Consider the following 5,725-nt stretch of genomic DNA (forward strand, 5'->3'; position numbering starts at 1 on the left):
GGCACCTGGGGCCGTCAGTCTTGCTGATGTGCGCATGTGCCACAGGCTGGCAGCTCACTGTGGTTTTGACTTGCATTTCCCCAAAACTGATGAGGGGGGTCAGCTCTTCCTAGGCCTTGGGGGTGGGAGGGGGGAGGCAGGGGCGGAAGCAGGGGCGGAGGCAGTGGAGGGGTGGGAGGTAGAGGGTTGGGGAGGGAGGGATGGGAGGGAGGAGGGATGGGGGGAGGGGAGAGTGGGAGGAGCTGGGGGAGGGAAGGAGGCAGAGAGGGGGGAGGGTGCAGAGAGTGGGAACAGCTGGGGCCGGGTGGAGGGGTGGGGAGGGAGCAGGGGTGGGAGCCAGGGCTGGAGGAGGGAGGGGTCTGTGGGGCCCGTAAGGAGCGGGGCCTCCTCCACTCTTGACTCCTTTAGAGGACATGCCAGGGGCTTTCCAGCTCTGAGGGCTCTGCCCTGCCCCTGGGTCCCCAGCTTCCTGAGTGACAAGAATGTATCACTGGCTCAAGAGGGTCCTTGTCAGCAGGGAGCCCTGAGGTCACAGTGGACAGCCAGGATTTTAACGATCAAGTTTGTGCTCACAGTGGAGCAGCTGCGGAATCAGGGACGTGAGGACGGAATGGCTGACATTTTAAGGGAAATCTGCATTGCCAAAAATCACCCCTGAAGAAGGAGCTGGGCAGAGAGAAAAAAAATTGCTGAAGTTGTCAGACAGCTACCAAAACTCACCCCAGAAGAAAGAGCTGGGCAGAGAGAAAAAAAATTGCTGAAGTTGTCAGCCAGCCACTCTTGCAAAAGCCTTAGGTCTAGAGAATTCCCAAATGGATTGTTCTCACCTTTAAGAAACAGGCAGCTCCAGGGCTTTAAAGAAGGCAAAAAAAAAAAAAAAGCTTCCAGATGTGTTTTATGAAGCCAGAGTAGGAGAAGTCAGAGTCTTTATCTGGGTAGCTGCTCTATGGCCAGGGTCTAGAATGTGACTGGTCACTGAATGACCAGTTGAATGAATGGCTCTCTTTTCAAAACTCGACAAAGATAGCACACACACACGCACACACACATACACACACAGAAACATTTTAAAATAAAACATGATTAGCTAATATCATCCAAATGCCAATGAAGAGACAAATATTCCGTAATCAAGCAGAGTTCATGCCAGGAATGCAAAGATGGTTCAATTAAGAAGTGAATTAGGGACTTAATCACATTCACATGTCAGAGGGGAAGAACATGGCATCAGTAGCTGTCACAAAGGTAGTTGATGAAATTCAGTTGGCCTCCCAGAGGAGGGAGGTGGGAGAGATGACATTCAAGTCAGCTGTGGCTGCATATAACCGACCCCCAAATGGTGACTAAATCTGTAACAGGCATTTGGTTTGCTAGTGAACCTTCAAGGAGGGCAGGACTTGGCCTCAGCCGGGGCCACTGGATGCAGAGCCAGAGCCTCCATTTCCAAGACAGCGGCCTCACGGGGCTGGCCAGCAGGGAAGCTGGGGCTGGCTGTACAGATGAGAGTTCGGCCAGGGCCGAGGGCAGAGGGCACTGGGCCCACATGGTGGGCACCTCTTCTTGCGGCCTGGGCTTCCTTGCAGTGTGACAGCTGGGTCCCCAGGGTGAACAGCCCAGGAGAGGGGGCCCTTTATGCTGCTTATGGCCTGTTTAGTCAAGGCAGTCACAGTGGCTCCCCAGGTTCAAGAGGGTGGGGGTGGGACATGGATGCCACCTTTTGAGAGGGGAGGGGACATGTGCAAAAGGAAGTGCTATGGGGAACATGAGTCCAGCCACGTTTGGAAAATCAAATATGCCACAGAGAGGATACTGTATGATCACTCTATATATCAATCAACTATGTTTATCATCTGTCTGTCCATCCATCTAAAGCCAAAAGGCTGTCTAATGCTTCCTGGTGAAACTGGGAACATCTTCGGCAGGAACAGGACAATATTCCCACCACGATTCTTTACTGTTGTCTCGTCAATATCGGCCAGCACAGTTAGAAAAGAGAAAGAAATACAAGGAATACATTATAGGAAAAGAAACACCAAAAGGCCCATTGGGACGGTACAACTGAAAAGTCCAAGGGAATCAACTGAAAGCAAATTAAAAAAAAATAACAACCCAGTTCAGCCTTTGGTTACAATGTCAGCATTTGAGCAAGAGGGAGTGGGTTTCTATGGACAAACAAGTCAGAGACTGTAAGGGTGGCAGCCATCCATCGCCATTTACAGCAGCAACTTGATAACTACAAAATGCCAAGGGGAAAAGCCAGCGGCAGGGTGAGGAGAAATGTCACTCTTGCAACATCAAGCCTTCTCATCTGCCTGTGTGTCCCGCCCTGCCCGGGCCTGCCCTGTGGGGAGGTGGGGGGTGGGATGGGGAGGTGGGGGTGGGGGTGGGGAGGTGGGGTGGCTCTCAGGGCAGTAGCAGCAGCTGGCGTCTCTGCCTTTGGGGTGGCAGAGGCGGTGGAAGTCAGAGTCAGACAGAGTCCCTTCGTTAGTTATGCAGGTGTTTTTTACATCTGCTCTGCTACCTTCATTTTTTTTTTTTGAACCTAGGCGCGGAACTGCCTAGCTGCCACCGGTTCTGGCCTTCTCCACCTGTGCTCAGGGCTGAGCTCGGGCATTGTTTTCTCCCTGGTCTCGTGCGTCAGGTTCTGCTCCTGTAACCAGTCTCTGCACTTCTGGGAGGATGTGCAAGAAATGGTTTTCTTTTTCTGTAATTGCCACCACCAACCCCCAACTCCCCACTGTCCTGTGGCTTGTGCCACCTGTCTCCCCCCATCCTTGAAGACATCTCACCCCAGCTCCATCATCTTCAGGTCGCGTATAGTCATTCAGTCACCTGCCGCTTCTTAAACCCAAGGGCCTGCAGTGTCAAAAGTTAACTTCGCAGGGCGGGGCGATGGTGGCACAGTGGCAGAGTTCTTGCCTGCTGTGCCAGAGACCCAGGTTCAATTCCTGGTGCCTGCCCATGCAAAAAAAAAAAAAAAAAAAAGCTAACTTTGCACCTTATTCAGAGCCTCCTCCCCACCCTGCCACAAAGCCCATTTGCCTCAGGCTCCAGCTTCTTCCTGGCCCCCTCCACCCCCAGCACAGGCAGCCCCTCCCTCAGCAGGCAATCCTGGAGGGTAGGGGGTCAGTGACGCAGCTGACCTTGGGCTCTGCTGCTTCCTGATGAGATAGGGACGATTCTACCTTCTCCAGGAATGATTCTTTTGGGGGCGGGGTGCTGACACCCCTTCCTTGGCTTCTTAGCAGAAGCAAACCTCCCCCCATCCCTTGTCATCCTGCACTCGGTGAATGCTGGAGTGGGCGCTGCTGGTGCCGATCAGGCCGGCTCTGCAGGTAACAATGCCCCAAGGAGCAGCTTTTGGCCTCAGAATGAGAGGCTCAGGTGAGACCTGAAATCCTTGAAGGTCACTCTGCTACTTGAGTTTGCATTCACTTGATTTGACTGCCTGTCTCCCTGCATTGCTGTGACTTTACTATTCCAGGAAACTCTTGACTAGGAAGAAGTAGCAAATAACTGTTTCATTTATTTCGGGAACTTCCTGAAACTCCATTTATGCAAACATTAGATGATTCAGCCAGCCCTCCTCCTGGTAACAGCTCCTGGTGGGGACAATAGATCACTGCCCTAGGCTTTCTAAGGCCCGCATTCAAAGCCCTTCCTTTGTTTAGGAATCCACCAATCCTAAACAGATGTTGCTCAATCCCAATTAGATGCCCTCATTGAAGCAGCCGCCTTTGAACCAGACCCTTAGAAACCTCCCACATTTGGTACCACCTTCGAGAAGCTTTGGAGGCTCTGTCCGGATCACACTTTCCCTTTACCACGCTCCACAGCTCTCCTTGATCCCCAGGTCCCTTTGGTGGCCTCACCGGGGAGAAGCCTCTGGTCAACAGTAGCCCATTTGTTCTGAGCTTTGGATCATGCTTGTGAAATCTGAAACCAACATAATTTCCTCTCCTGGTGGAAAACAGTAACTGGCAGCCAACATGCTTTTCTGGGCCTGCCCTGCACACTCCTGGGACCGGGTATACTTTCCTTGTTCTCCTCCTGGGGTGAAAAAGAACTAGTGAAAGTAAATCAGCTTCTGGCTCCAGGAAAGCTTCAGTCCTGGAAGAGGAGGCTGGGTCCCAACTCAGTTTCACCCTGAAACTACTCAGCTGGCCAGTTCAGCAAGGCCAAGTTCTTGCCTTGCTGAGTGTACCAGTTCAAAGCCAGGATTTCACAAACACAGTCTGCTCTCGAGTTCTCACTTTCCAAGTCCTCCCAGCTTCTCAAGCTGTGTCCATTTCCACCCCTGCCACCCCCGCCATGGGATACAGATGGTGAGGCCATGTCCTTCCCCTCTGCAGTGAGTCTGATGAACCCAGCAGACTCTCCCAAGGTGCCTTTTTTTCGGAGGGGGGTGGGGAGTCCAGGGTCAATGGCTGCAACCAGGGAAGAGGGAGGGGCTCCCCCTTAGCACCTGTTCTGGCCCTGGTGGCCGCTGGGAGGCCCAGACAAAGGCCCTGCTCCAATGCCCAAGGTAGCTTCTACAGTCTCAGCGTAATTAGCCAAAGCTCCAGAAGAGTCTCCAAAGGAAGAGGGCCACTTCTGGAATCCCCAGTGGGCCTCAGCCAGGTCCGGCCCCCAGGGGCAGGGAAGAAGCCATTTCTGCCCATCTCGAGTCTACAGTGTCCCACCATGTCGCATGACTATCTCCATGGCCTCATGAAAGCCCAAAGTACTTTGTCTGACCTGGGCGGTGAGATGGGCCTGGGACCTTTTAGAGTGGTGGCTCTGTGGCCAGCAGTTCCACGTCAGGGGCTGCTCGGGGTTCCTACTCCTTCTTAAGACACTTTCAGAGATTTCTGTTTCTAGAAAATCCTCCATCCAAGTCCAGAGTTTTCAAATGTATTGGTATAAAGTTACACTTAATATTTAGTATTCTTCTCTTTTGATTTCATCATTAACCTGAAATTTATTTAGAGGGGTGATTTTAAATTCCCAGTTGGAGAGGTTTTGGGGGCAGGGGGTGCTGTCTTGTGTTGGTTAAACCCATTAGCTGATCTCTGCTTCTTGGCATAACTAACACTTTTTTCATCGCCCATAGTGTGCTAACTTGGGGAGTGTTTCATATATGTTTGGAAAGAATGCACATCCATTCTCTCTTAGGGACAAAGTTCTCTGTGTATATGTATTATATTGCTAAAGCTGCTGGAATGCAATATACCAGAAATGAAATGGCTTTTAAGAGGGGAATTTATTAAATTGTGAGTTTACAGTTCTAAGGCCGAGAAGATATCCAAACTAAGGCATCAACAAGAGGTTACCTTCACTCAAGAAAGGCTGATGTCGTCCAGAACACCTCTGTCAGCTGGGAAGGCACGTGGCTGGCATCTGCTGTCCCTTGCTCCTGGGCTCCATTGCTTTCAGCCTCTGTTCCTGTGGGGGTTCCTCACGTTGCCTCTTTGGAGCCGGCTTTCATCTCTTGGCTTCCCTTGGCTCTCTCCAGGTTCTGGCTTGGCTTAGCATCTCATGGGAAGGCACAAAGCAATGTCTGCTGGGCTCTGCCCCAATGTCTAGGCATCTGCTCTCTCTGTCAGCACTCCTAGCATCTCCAAACGTCGCGTCTCTGTCAGCAATAAATCAACTGTTCTCCAAGCATCTGCATCTGAGGTTTCACCAAATGTTTCCCCTTTTAAAGGACTCCAGTAAACTAATCAAGACCCACCTTAATGGGCAG

The sequence above is a fragment of the Tamandua tetradactyla genome, chromosome X (assembly GCF_023851605.1).
Source record: "Tamandua tetradactyla isolate mTamTet1 chromosome X, mTamTet1.pri, whole genome shotgun sequence".
NCBI lineage: Eukaryota > Metazoa > Chordata > Mammalia > Pilosa > Myrmecophagidae > Tamandua > Tamandua tetradactyla.